General features: G+C 50.2%; 1 protein-coding gene across 1 annotated transcript in view; it reads left to right on the plus strand.

Annotated features, from left to right (window-relative positions):
• RAB14 (RAB14, member RAS oncogene family) overlaps window positions 1-15,035 on the plus strand; it is a 60,861-nt gene that overhangs the window by 19,770 nt on the left and 26,056 nt on the right. Inside the window, exon 2 of the mRNA XM_068249052.1 lies at window positions 12,429-12,485. The gene's annotated coding sequence lies outside the window, so the exon portion shown is untranslated. The remainder of the gene's footprint in view (window positions 1-12,428; window positions 12,486-15,035) is intronic.

The raw sequence follows: 15,035 nt of genomic DNA on the forward strand, positions 1-15,035 counted from the left end.
ATCGCTTGAGGCATTGATTTCTAGCGCATATGATCATAGTAATCTAATCGGATGGACATCAATGGTAAAAATCGTCAAGTGTAGTATGGCCTCCTTTACTGAGATGGGAGGTATCGCTCCAGTATTCCATACAAGTCAAATAACATTTTATATTTTGCTTTTTAACTGGCGGACTCAAAGCGCTAGAGGTGCTCTATTGGCAGTAGTAAGGTGTCTTGCCCAGGGACTCCTTGTTAAATAGGTGCTGGCTTACTGAACAAGAAAAGCTGAGATTTGATCCCAGGTCAGACAGAGCCCTTAAAGGACAACTGTAGTTAGAGGGATATGAAGGCTGCCATATTTACTTTTAAAGGGATACTGTAGGGGGGTCGGGGGAAAATGAGCTGAACTTACCCGGGGCTTCTAATGGTCCCCCGCAGACATCCTGTGTTGGCGCAACCACTCACCGATGCTCCGGCCCCGCCTCCAGTTCACTTCTGGAATTTCTGACTTTAAAGTCAGAAAACCACTGCGCCTGCATGCCCGTGTCCTCGCTCCCGCGGATGTCACCAGGAGTGTACTGCGCAGACACAGACCATACTGGGCCTGCGTTGTGCGCTCTTGATGACATCAGCGGGATCGAGGACACGGCAACGCAGGCGCAGTGGTTTTCAGACTTAGTCTGAAATTCCAGAAGTGAACCGCAGGCAGGGCCGGAGCATCGGTGAGCGGCTGCGCCAACACAGGATGTCTGCGGGGGACCGTTAGAAGCCCGGGTAAGTTCAACTCATTTTCCCCTGACCCCCCCTACAGTATCCCTTTAAGCAATACCAGTTGCCTGGCACTCCTGCTGAACCTCTGCCTCTAATACTTTTATCCATAGCCCCTGAACAAGCATGCAGCAGATCAGGAGTTTTTGACATTGTCAGATCTGACAAGATTAGCTGCATGCATGTTTCTGGTGTAACATAGACACTACTGCAGCCAAATAGCTCATCAGGGCAGGCAGGCAACTGGTATTGTTTAACAGGAAATATGGCAGCCTCTATATCACTCTCACTACAGTTGCTCCCCCCTGTGTTTGTAGGATTTTTTCCTCCCCGCAAAATGAACGCCACCCTTTGCTTTTGGTTGATATCATTTCCCCGCCGCTGTGTGAATAAACCTCCATGACTTCTCGTTAGCGGAGGATACCAGATTCTGCTGCGACAGGCTCTGGCCCGCCATTACTTTATACAGTCATTAGGGATGAGCAGATTGATCTGTGAATCAGTCACATGTAGCCTGTGGGGACAATCTGGTCTCTTCCAGTAAATGTGGTTCTGCAGTTCTGATAATGTGCGTACCGGCTTTCCTGAACACTGAGATACCGATATCATACTGTGCTGACTGTATATGTTCATAACGACTTCTCCATTCACTGATATACCTATATAACATACTGTGCTGGCTGTATATGGTCATACAGCCTCTCCCATCCACTGATATACCTATATAACCTACTGTGCTAGCTGTATAGGGTCATACAGCCTCTCCCATCCACTGATATACCTATATAACCTACTGTGCTAGCTGTATATGGTCATACAGCCTCCCCGTCCACTGATATACCTATATAACATACTGTGCTGACTGCATATAGTCATGCAGCCTCTCCCATCCACTGATATACCTATATAACCTACTGTGCTTGCTGTATATGGTCATACAGCCTCCCCATCCACTGATATACCTATATAACCTACTGTGCTAGCTGTATAGGGTCATGCAGCCTCTCCCATCCACTGATATACCTATATAACATACTGTGCTGGCTGTATAGGGTCATGCAGCCTCCCCATCCACTGATATACCTATATAACATACTGTGCTGGCTGTATAGGGTCATGCAGCCTCCCCATCCACTGATATACCTATATAACATACTGTGCTGGCTGTATAGGGTCATGCACCCTCTCCCATCCACTGATATACCTATATAACCTACTGTGCTGGCTGTATAGGGTCATGCAGCCTCTCCCATCCACTGATATACCTATATAACCTACTGTGCTGGCTGTATATGGTCATACAGCCTCCCCTATCCACTGATATACCTATATAACCTACTGTGCTGGCTGTATATGGTCATACAGCCTCCCCGTCCACTGATATACCTATATAACCTACTGTGCTGGCTGTATGTGGTCATACAGCCTCCCCATCCACTGATTACCTATATAACCTACTGTGCTGACTGTATATGTTCATAACGACTTCTCCATTCACTGATATACCTATATAACATACTGTGCTGCCTGTATATGGTCATGCAGCCTCTCCCATCCACTGATATACCTATATAACCTACTGTGCTTGCTGTATAGGGTCATACAGCCTCCCCCATCCACTGATATACCTATATAACCTACTGTGCTGGCTGCATATAGTCATACAGCCTCTCCCATCCACTGATATACCTATATAACCTACTGTGCTGGCTGTATATAGTCATACAGCCTCCCCATCCACTGATATACCTATATAACCTACTGTGCTAGCTGTATATGGTCATACAGCCTCCCCCATCCACTGATATACCTATATAACATACTGTGCTGACTGCATATAGTCATGCAGCCTCTCCCATCCACTGATATACCTATATAACCTACTGTGCTGGCTGTATATGGTCATACAGCCTCCCCATCCACTGATATACCTATATAACCTACTGTGCTGGCTGTATAGGGTCATACAGCCTCCCCCATCCACTGATATACCTATATAACATACTGTGCTGACTGCATATAGTCATGCAGCCTCTCCCATCCACTGATATACCTATATAACCTACTGTGCTGGCTGTATATGGTCATACAGCCTCCCCCGTCCACTGATATACCTATATAACCTACTGTGCTGGCTGTATAGGGTCATACAGCCTCCCCATCCACTGATTTACCTATATAACCTACTGTGCTGGCTGTATATGGTCATACAGCCTCCCCTATCCACTGATATACCTATATAACATACTGTGCTGACTGCATATAGTCATGCAGCCTCTCCCATCCACTGATATACCTATATAACCTACTGTGCTGGCTGTATAGGGTCATACAGCCTCCCCCATCCACTGATCTACCTATATAACATACTGTGCTGACTGCATATAGTCATGCAGCCTCTCCCATCCACTGATATACCTATATAACCTACTGTGCTGGCTGTATATGGTCATACAGCCTCCCCCGTCCACTGATATACCTATATAACCTACTGTGCTGGCTGTATAGGGTCATACAGCCTCCCCATCCACTGATTTACCTATATAACCTACTGTGCTGGCTGTATATGGTCATACAGCCTCCCCCGTCCACTGATATACCTATATAACCTACTGTGCTGGCTGTATATGGTCATACAGCCTCCCCCGTCCACTGATATACCTATATAACCTACTGTGCTGGCTGTATAGGGTCATACAGCCTCCCCCATCCACTGATATACCTATATAACCTACTGTGCTGGCTGTATATGGTCATACAGCCTCCCCCGTCCACTGATATACCTATATAACCTACTATGCTGGCTGTATAGGGTCATACAGCCTCCCCCGTCCACTGATATACCTATATAACCTACTGTGCTGGCTGTATAGGGTCATACAGCCTCCCCCATCCACTGATATACCTATATAACCTACTGTGCTGGCTGTATATGGTCATACAGCCTCCCCATCCACTGATATACCTATATAACCTACTGTGCTGGCTGTATAGGGTCATACAGCCTCCCCCATCCACTGATATACCTATATAACCTACTGTGCTGGCTGTATAGGGTCATACAGCCTCCCCCATCCACTGATATACCTATATAACCTACTGTGCTGGCTGTATATGGTCATACAGCCTCCCCTATTCATACCTATATAACCTACTGTGCTCACTGTATATGCTAACTTCCCAAACCACCGCGACCCCCACATAATATACGTTGCTGACTGTATACAGCGCTGCCCATAATTGATACCACTGGCAAATTTTGACTTAGTTACTTTTATTCAACCAGTAAGTAATTTTTTTGATGGGAAATGACATAGGTGTCTTCCAAAAGATAAGGTGATTTACAAGAGGCATTATTGAGGAAAAAAAAATTCTCAGGTTCTATTTACATTTGAGCAAAGGTTGTCCAGTCCAAAATTATTCATATCCTTCTCAGTAATCAATAGAAAAACCTTTATTGGCTATTACAGCAATCAAGCACTTCTTATAATTGCAGACCAGCTTTTTGCATGTCTCCACAGGTATTTTTGCCCATTCATCTTTAGCAATGAGCTCCAAATCGTTCAGGTTGGAGGGTCTTCTTGCCATCACCCTGATCTTTAGCTCCCTCCACAGATTCTCGATTTGATTCAAGTCAGGACTGTGGCTGGGCCTCTCCAAACATTAATGTTGTTGTCTACTAACCATTTCTTCACCACTTTTGCTGTGTGTTTTGGGCCATTGGCTTGATGAAATGTCCACTGGTGCCCAATGCCAAGTTTCTCTGCAGACTGCCTGATGTTGTCGTTGAGAATCCTCATGTATTGCTCTTTTTCATGGTGCCGGTTACTGTGATTAGATTCCCTGGTTCATTGGCTGAAAACACCCCCAAAGCATGAGATTCCCACCACCATGTATGACAGTGGGGATTGTGTTCTTTGGGTTGAAGGCTTCTCCTTTTTTACGCCAAATGAAGGAAACATCATTGTGACCAAACAGTTCCATTTGTGTTTCATCTGACCATAACACAGAAGACCAGAAGTCTTCTTCTTCTTTGTGCAGATAAGCATTTGCAAAGGCCAAGCAAGCTTTTGTGTGCCTTATCTGGAGAAGTGGTGTCCTCCTTGGTCTGCATCCATGGAACCCAGCAGTGTGCAGTGTCTGTTGGATTGTCTGCCTTGGGACATTGCCACCAGCAGAGCCCAGATTCACCAGGATGAGCTTAGTGGTGATCCTTGGCTTGTTTTTCACCTCTCACTATCCTCCTGGCCAGCACAGGTGTCGCTTTTTTCTTTCAACCACGTCCTCTGAGATTTCCCACAGTGCAGAACAGCTTTTTTTAATAATACTTTTCACTGTAGCCACTGTAACTTAAAAACATTTAGAAAGGACCTTGTAGCCCTGACTTGTGAGCAGCCACAATGCGCATCCGTTTCCTCTAGGAGCGGTGCCCCAGGTTTGCTGACACACATGCACGGCAATGGAAGAGTTTCCACTGCGTGCATGTTGAGCAGAGCGATCTTAGAATCTGCAGCATGCTGCAGATTCTCGCCCGGCCACATCCGCCCGCAGCCGCGTCCCATCGCCTCAATTGACTTCTGCATCGGAGATACGGAAGTGATGCAGCCAGCGGCGGAAGTGATGCGATGCGGCTAGGTAGCCGCATTCGCATCATTTTGTAGTTGAAACGGGCCTGAAGTCATGACTGTCCACAAACCAACTGCAGAGACCTTCTGTTTTTCACCTGTTAAATTGATTAAAACAGCTGTTCCTAATTAATCAGGGTAATTCAGACTGCAAAACCCGGACTGCCACGCATGCAGAACGCAACGCGTACGAACGCACGCCATCCGCGTTCATATGCGTTGCGTGGCTGATCCCATCACTGAAAAGTGAATGGGACAGCCGCGCGTTTTTGCTAAATCTGCGTGCAGCATGCGTTCCCGGACCGCACAGGTCTGGAACGCATGCAGTGTGAACATCAGACAGTGCACTCTATGCACTGTCTGATGTCCTGCGTGTCGGGCCACCCGCACGCGTTTCCAAAACGCGGCTGGAAACGCGTGTAGTGTGAACGGGCCCTTAGAACAGCTTGGAATCGTATGGAACTTTAGATTCTCCCACAGACTGACAGTTTGTGAAGTATATGAATAATTTTGGACTGGACACTTTTTGCTCAAATGTAAATAAAAGCTGAGAAATGTTTATTCCCTACAATAATGTCTCTTGTACATTGTCTAATTATCTTTTGGGAGACATCTGTGTCATTTGCTGTAAAAAAATTACTTGCTGGTTGAATAAATGTAACTTTAAATCAAAATGTGCCAGGGGTATGAATAATTATGGGCAGCACTGTATGTTCATAATGCCTTCTCCATTCACTGATACACCTACAGTGTTCTCCCCGGGCTCTTAGTTTTGGCAGGCACCTGGCTGACATCGGCTCACCTCCTCCTATGCCGTAAGCAGAGTTGCACACAGAAGCATCGGCCTCCCATTCTCTCATCTCGCCCCACCTGGCTACTTTTTCATGCAACCGGCTGGAAAAAATTTCTTGGGAGAACACTGCACCTATATAACATGTTAATCTGACTATATGTCCATACTGACTCCCCAAAATACTGTCAATCCTGCATAACATGCTGTGCTGACTGTGCATACAGCCTCTTCCATACACTGACATACTTATATAACATGCTGTCTGACTGTATATCCATACTGACTCCACAAACTGTCATACCCGCATACCATGCTGTGCTGACTGTGCATACAGCCTCCTCCGTTCACTGATCTACATCCACTGATATACCTATAATAGAAAAAAGAAACAAAAAATACCTGCAGTAGGGCTGATTGATTTTCGGTTTAAAACCAAAAATTGCGATCAGCGCAATGACGATCTTGGGATCGTCAAAGCGGCGGTTTGCAGCAGTTTTCTCCGCCGACGACCTGGTTTTCTCTGCTTTGCTCTCTTCCCCTGCTTACGGCCCCCTCCTCCAGTCAGTTCCCATTAGTCGGGCTCACCACATTGCACTACCGCATGTGAGCCGCAGGAAAGAGCCGGCGAGTGTTCCAGGAAGTGTGACGTCACTTCCTGGCGGCCACCTATACTAGGCAACACTCGTTGCCTCTTCCATGCGACTCACCGCGCAGCGTGCAACGCGGTGAGCCCGACTGTAATGGGAACTTACTGGAGGAGGGGGCCGCGAGCAAGGAAGGGAGCAAAGCAGGTAAATTCAGAGGGGAGGGGGATCTGGAGGCTGAAGCCCCTCCACACTGCCTAACCTGTCCTGTGGCCCCTCCACACTGCCTAACCTGTCCTGTGGCCCCTCCACACTGCCTAACCTGTCCTGTGGCCCCTCCACACTGCCTAACCTACCTGTCCTGTGGCCCCGACACACTGCCTAACCTACCTGTCCTGTGGCCCCGACACACTGCCTAACCTACCTGTCCTGTGGCCCCGACACACTGCCTAACCTACCTGTCCTGTGGCCCCGACACACTGCCTAACCTACCTGTCCTGTGGCCCCGACACACTGCCTAACCTACCTGTCCTGTGGCCCCGACACACTGCCTAACCTACCTGTCCTGTGGCCCCGACACACTGCCTAACCTACCTGTCCTGTGGCCCCGACACACTGCCTAACCTACCTGTCCTGTGGCCCCGACACACTGCCTAACCTACCTGTCCTGTGGCCCCGACACACTGCCTAACCTGTCCTGTGGCACATATAGCTGGCCAAACTATACTGGGGGCACCTACATGTGGCTACCTGTACTGGGGGAGCTCATACTCACCAGCAGTGTGCTGATCTATCATTGTGTATTGAAAACTGTGAATCGAAATCTCAATTTCTGACAGAAATCGTGCAATTCAATCTTTTCCTAAAATCGTTCAGGCCTACCGCACAGCCACATTTCCAGTAATGGAAGGGGGTGTTTCCTGAACGTTAACCAATATCAATGAATTGCAGACGATAAGGTATGTAATGACCCCTGAAACGCCAAACATGCCACTGACATCGGACATGTTGGGTAGGGGGATGCCGGACGCTTTGGATGGTGGGACACCGGACAGGTTGTGGCAGGAGGACGTCAGAGATAGTGGTTATTCTAGTAAGGAACAGATTTGGATAGTGCAGACTGTTTCCGTGCAGAATATTGAGCATACCTTGGCGTTGGAATGCGGAGTTTCTCTGTATTTTGAGGCAGGTGTGATGATAAAGGGTTAATGTATCCATCTGTCGTTGTGCGATCTGCGCAGCATCAGCAGCTGATGGGTAGTTTAGGTTCCTGCTAGTTGGTGATTCCTCCTTGTTTCCATGGTGTGCAGGTCGACTGCTAATGGCTCATATAGATAGTTCAGTCAGGATTCTTCCAGCCCTGGCTCTGCAATGGGATCAGGGCTGTCATTACTGACCTGCCCACACAGCATGGTGACCGGATATCAGAGACTCAGCAGTTGCAGGAAACATGTCTGGCTCTGCACACCCCTGGGATCAGAATGCCTCTGATGCAGCGGCTGCGTGCCTTCTGTGTGCCTCTGATGCAGCGGCTGCGTGCCTTCTGTGTGCCTCTGATGCAGCGGCTGCGTGCCTTCTGTGTGCCTCTGGTGCAGCGGCTGCGTGCCTTCTGTGTGCCTCTGGTGCAGCGGCTGCGTGCCTTCTATATGCCTCTGATGCATCGGCTGCGTGCCTTCTGTGTGCCTCTGGTGCGGCGGCTGCGTGCCTTCTGTGTGCCTCTGATGCAGCGGCTGCGTGCCTTCTGTGTGCTTCTGATGCAGCGGCTGCGTGCCTTCTGTGTGCCTGATACAGCGGCTGCGTGCCTTCTGTGTGCCTGATACAGTGGCTGCGTGCCTTCTGTGTGCCTCTGATGCAGCGGCTGTGTGCCTTCTGTGTGCCTCTGATGCAGCGGCTGCGTGCCTTCTGTGTGCCTGATACAGTGGCTGCGTGCCTTCTGTGTGCCTCTGGTGCAGCGGCTGCGTGCCTTCTGTGTGCCTCTGGTGCAGCGGCTGCGTGCCTTCTGTGTGCCTCTGATGCAGCGGCTGCGTGCCTTCTGTGTGCCTCTGGTGCAGCGGCTGCGTGCCTTCTATATGCCTCTGATGCATCGGCTGCGTGCCTTCTGTGTGCCTCTGGTGCGGCGGCTGCGTGCCTTCTGTGTGCCTCTGATGCAGCGGCTGCGTGCCTTCTGTGTGCCTGATACAGCGGCTGCGTGTCTTCTGTGTGCCTCTGATGCAGCGGCTGCGTGCCTTCTGTGTGCCTCTGGTGCAGCGGCTGCGTGCCTTCTGTGTGCCTCTGATGCAGCGGCTGCGTGCCTTCTGTGTGCCTCTGATGCAGCGGCTGCGTGCCTTCTGTGTGCTTCTGATGCAGCGGCTGCGTGCCTTCTGTGTGCCTCTGATGCAGCGACTGCGTGCCTTCTGTGTGCCTCTGATGCAGAGGCTGCGTGCCTTCTGTGTGCCTCTGATGCGGCGGCTGCGTGCCTTCTGTGTGCCTCTGATGCGGCGGCTGCGTGCCTTCTGTGTGCCTCTGATGCAGCGGCTGCGTGTCTTCTGTGTGCCTCTGCAGCGGCTGCGTGCCTTCTGTGTGCCTCTGATGCAGCGGCTGCGTGCCTTCTGTGTGCCTGTGGTGCAGCGGCTGCGTGCCTTCTGTGTGCCTCTGATGCAGCAGCTGCGTGTCTTCTGTGTGCCTCTGATGCAGCGGCTGCGTGTCTTCTGTGTGCCTCTGATGCAGCGGCTGCGTGCCTTCTGTGTGCCTCTGATGCAGCGGCTGCGTGCCTTCTGTGTGCCTGATACAGTGGCTGCGTGCCTTCTGTGTGCCTGATACAGTGGCTGCGTGCCTTCTGTGTGCCTCTGATGCAGCGGTTGTGTGCCTTCTGTGTGCCTCTGGTGCAGCGGCTGCGTGCCTTCTGTGTGCCTCTGATGCAGAGGCTGCGTGCCTTCTGTGTGCCTCTGATGCAGCGGCTGCGTGCCTTCTATATGCCTGTGATGCAGCGGCTGCGCGCCTTCTGTGTGCCTGTGATGCAGCGGCTGCGTGCCTTCTGTGTGCCTGATACAGCGGCTGCGTGCCTTCTGTGTGCCTCTGGTGCAGCGGCTGCGTGCCTTCTGTGTGCCTGATGCAGCGGCTGCGTGCCTTCTGTGTGCCTCTGATGCAGCGGCTGCGTGCCTTCTGTGTGCCTCTGGTGCAGCGGCTGCGTGCCTTCTGTGTGCCTCTGGTGCAGCGGCTGCGTGCCTTCTGTGTGCCTCTGGTGCAGCGGCTGCGTGCCTTCTGTGTGCCTCTGATGCAGCGGCTGCGTGCCTTCTGTGTGCCTCTGATGCAGCGGCTGCGTGCCTTCTGTGTGCCTCTGATGCAGCGGCTGCGTGCCTTCTGTGTGCCTCTGATGCAGCGGCTGCGTGCCTTCTGTGTGCCTCTGATGCAGCGGCTGCGTGCCTTCTGTGTGCCTCTGATGCAGCGGCTGCGTGCCTTCTGTGTGCCTCTGATGCAGCGGCTGCGTGCCTTCTGTGTGCCTCTGATGCAGCGGCTGCGTGCCTTCTGTGTGCCTCTGATGCAGCGGCTGCGTGCCTTCTGTGTGCCTCTGATGCATTGGCTGCGTGTCTTCTGTGTGCCTCTGATGCCGAGGCTGCGTGCCTTCTGTGTGCCTCTGATGCCGAGGCTGCGTGCCTTCTGTGTGCCTCTGATGCAGCGGCTGCGTGCCTTCTGTGTGCCTCTGATGCAGCGGCTGCGTGCCTTCTGTGTGCCTCTGATGCAGCGGCTGCGTGCCTTCTGTGTGCCTCTGATGCAGCGGCTGCGTGCCTTCTGTGTGCCTCTGATGCAGCGGCTGCGTGCCTTCTGTGTGCCTCTGATGCAGCGGCTGCGTGCCTTCTGTGTGCCTCTGATGCCGAGGCTGCGTGCCTTCTGTATGCCTCTGGTGCAGGGGCTGCGTGCCTTCTGTGTGCCTGTGATGCAGCGGCTGCGCGCCTTCTGTGTGCCTGTGATGCAGCGGCTGCGTGCCTTCTGTGTGCCTCTGATGCAGCGGCTGTGTGCCTCTGATGCAGCGGCTGTGTGCCTCTGATGCAGCGGCTGTGTGCCTTGTGTGTGCCTCTGATGCAGCGGCTGCGTTCCATAAACCTTTCTCCACCACCAGTAATCCAACCAAATCCTAATGTAATTTACAGTAAAAATGTGGAATCTGTGCAGACAGACAGCAGTCATTGTCTGTGCTTAGTGGTGAACCTGTTGTATTGTGGATTACTCAGCAGTTTTACTATTTAAATCTCTGCCCTTTGCTGCAAGTGGAAGCAGAGTGTGCAGCAAGTAGAGGAAACGCCGTTATCAGACAAGGTGCCTGGCGTCAGCAGACGCACATCTGGCCGCTGTGTCACATGGCGGATTGTCACATGACCAGCCAGCCCCGGAATGTTGGGAGGGGCTCACTGGGCAGATTAGATTATTCAGGCTGCAGGTTGTGTATGGTGTGTGTACTGCTGTGGTGCCCAAACAGTGGCACTTGATTTACATGTGGCCATTTATTGTAGCTGCTACACTGTTCGCCAGTCAGAAAAAATATTCCAATATCAGACTTGCAGCATGATTTCTGGCTATGCATCTTTACAGCACACGATTACTGCATGTGCCGCTCCATCCTGTTTAGAAACCCATTGCTCCTATGTGACTCTTTTTTTAGTAACCTGCTTGTTCTGTTTCTGTGAGCATTTTCATCTGTATTTATATAGCAGTAACCTATTCTGCTGCACATAGTACATAGTCCTGTCACTGACTGTCCTCAGTGGAGCTCACACTCATAGAAACACTCTAATGTCCTACCTTAATAATAATAATAATAATAATAATAATAATATTTGCATAGCACTGACATCTTCTGCAGCACATTACAGAGTACATAGACATGTCACTGACTGTCCTCAGAGGAGCTCAGTCTAATCCTACCATAGTCATAGTCTAATGTCCTACCACATTATTATTATGTATTTATATAGCACTGACATGTTCTGCAGCACATTACAGAGTACATAGTCATGTCACTGATTGTCCTCAGAGGAGCTCACAATCTAATCCTATCATAGTCTAATGTCCTACCATATTATTATTATTATTATTATTATGTATTTATACAGCGCTGACATCTCCTGCAGCACTGTACAGAGTACATAGTCATGTCACTGACTGTCCTCAGAGGAGCTCACACTCTAATCCTACCATAGTCATAGTCTAATGTCCTACCATATTATTATGTATTTATATAGCACTGGCATCTTCTGCAGCACATTACAGAGCACATAGTCCTGTCACTGACTGTCCCCAGAGGAGCTCACACACTAATCCTACCATAGTCCTAGTCTAATGTCCTACCATATTATTATGTATTTATATAGCACTGGCATCTTCTGCAGCACATTACAGGGTACACAGTCATGTCACTGACTGTCCTCAGAGGAGCTCAGTCTAATCCTACCATAGTCATAGCCTAATGTCCTACATATTATGTATTTATATAGTACTGACATCTTCTGCAGCACTTCAGAGTACATAGTCACCCTTATTTATATTGTTTAGTTATCTGTAGAATATATAGGAAGAGGGGTGCCGTTGATTTCCTGTGGCTGGGTGATACAGCAGTTGGACTCAGGTGAAAGCACAGGGTAATGTGTCTATTATCAGGAAATATTGAGCATTATTGATGTTTTTCTGTTTGTTTTTCCTGCAGGGATTCGTAGTGGACATCTCTGACCTCTCACCGTCTTCGCTGTACGTCATATAAAAGGTAATAAAACACATGATCACTTCCTGTGCGGAGACGAGGCGTGTGTGTGCATGGAGGGGGCTGGTTCGGTCGTCTCAGCAGTTGTTACTGAGCTCTGCAGTGTTCCTCATTCGTGCCACTTTCTGCACTATAGTATTACGCAGCATTTTACAGTGTTGCCAAGCTTGGGGCTGTGCAGTGTAACAGGGCGGCTGAGTCGCAATACTTCAAATATCTGTTGCTTATTTAGTTTTTAACTTCTCGCTGTCCTCCTGGTTAGCTCCAGTAAAGTCCACGACCCGGCTGAGTCAAGGACTGTTGTGCATGCGCTGTTCTGGTGGCTGGCAGCACCCGATCACCTTCCTGTACCTGAGTGTTCTGCGCATGCGTAGCTTATGACTAATTGCGCTTGCAACGTTTGTTCCTGGCTACAGGAGTGCGATGGAGGAGGCATGGAACTACGCATGTGCAGTCACCGATAACCCCGAACGCTCCTGGCTATGGGAGAGCGACGGAGGAGGCCTGGAACTGCGCAAGCGCAGTGGCCGATATCCCAGAATGCTCCTGGCCATGGGAGTGCTGTGGGTGAGGCCTGGAACTGCGCATACACAGTGGCCGATATCCCAGAATGCTCCTGGCTATGGTAGTGCTGTGGGTGAGGCCTGGAACTGCGCAAGCGCAGTGGCCGATATCCCAGAATGCTCCTGGCTATGGGAGTGCTGTGGGTGAGGCCTGGACTTGCACATGCACAGTGGCCGATAACCCAGCTTTTTCGAGAACTTCCCAGCGGTAGCAACGAGGGGACCAGAAGGACAACTCGCCAAGTTTCCTGTAGAAGTGAATGTAATCCTAGAGATTGTAGAGGCGATACGGCCCTTGTCAAGTTTACCTGTTTAACTTCTTCTGGACCGCATCGGTTAAAATCTGCGTATTGCAGGTGGCTGTGCGGGTCTGACAGGACGTAGATTTCAGCTTCCACACCGCACACTCCTGCAGATCTCGTTGCTTTGCACACGCTGCAGTACACTCGCCCTGCCGTCTGTATGACAGCAGAGCTCTGTGAGCAGGTCAGAAGCCACTTTCATTTGCTCCGGACCGTGTGATCACTGTGAGCCAATCCTATTGGCTTACATTGATGGTCAGGAGCTAATGAAAGCGGGCTCCTGACTTGGACACAGAGCTTTGCTGTCATAGCGACGGCAGAGCGAGTGTATCCTGTGGCGATTAGAGAGCGGCGAGTATGTATGTGCAACGATTCGTCGGTTACTGCCGTTTGGTGGTACCAGCAGTGTCTGGCCAGAGACTGCTGGTACGCAAGGGGTTAATAAATCTTGGGCTCACGACATTTCGGAGAGGGCACATATTGGCCTCTATTCATAAAGCATTACCACATACGGTAATCCAGAAAACAACTGAGTTTACAGAGCACTTAGCAAAATGTCAATTCATAAAGGCTTTTAGCGCATGAAATGCTGAGATTCCCGAGCAGTGAGGTAAATTACCGACTTGTGCGGTAATTACCTCGACACATGTCAGTAAATGTCAATTCATAAAGCCTACAACATACGGTAATACCCACGATAATTACCGGCACCCTTAACAATGCGAAATTGGTCTGTCGATCGGGAATCCTCTTGGTGGCACAGATTTTCATCTGATTTGATAATTTTTTAAACTGATGGTCGATTGGCCGTCAAGTCGATGTTTGGGCACCTTAAAGGAAAACTTAAGTGAACTATAAAAAATTAGATTTACTCACCTGGGGCTTCCCTCAGCCCCCAGCAGCCGATCAGTGCCCTCGCAGCCCCGCTCTGACGCTCCATGACCCGCGGGCGAACACTTCCGGTTTGGCAGTCACCGGCCGACAGGCATGGGAACGCGAGTGATTCTTCGCGTTCCCAGCCTGTATATCGCCCCCTATGCTGCTATTGCGGCCAGCTGGTATACAGGCTGGGAACACTGGATCCCCCCCCCAGGGGCCAGGGGGGGTTCCAGCACTGGAACGAGCAGACCGTGAGATGAACAGGAAGGCTCTATAGGACCAAGAGCCTTCCCTCTCCTTAGGGGAGTATTTTTTTTATTTTTTTTCCCCTACAAATGACTTCAGACTCTTTAGTTCACATTACGGCCTATGGCGGTGCTGCGTGTGCCAAAATTCTCAGCACCAGTTTTGCCTGACTCTGGCTTGGAGTGTGTTCAGATATAATTGCTGGGGATTATTTCTCCTTTCTGTGCTCTGTGCCTGAGGACTGGGACTGGGGGAGGGTAGATGTTGCGGTCATGTAGGGGTTAATCAGCAGATGGCTATGTATGGCTGAGCGTGGCGCTGTGAGTGTAACCAGTTTAACCTGTTTGTGTCTCTGGCTGTTGGCGGATGTTGCCGGTGAGCTGTGGTGAGCAGTCACTCTATAAATGCTCTGAGGGGTGAGGCCGGAGAACAACAGCCAATCGTAGTTCAGCTTAATGAAGTTTTAAGTGGTACTCCGGCTAAAGGTTTAGTTTGTTTTCACAGGAGTAAGTGACCAGTAGGCCATGGTTTGTGTTTGTCCCTACTGATAAGATCTCTCTCTC

Source organism: Hyperolius riggenbachi, chromosome 8 (assembly GCF_040937935.1).
Source record: "Hyperolius riggenbachi isolate aHypRig1 chromosome 8, aHypRig1.pri, whole genome shotgun sequence".
NCBI classification, from domain to species: domain Eukaryota; kingdom Metazoa; phylum Chordata; class Amphibia; order Anura; family Hyperoliidae; genus Hyperolius; species Hyperolius riggenbachi.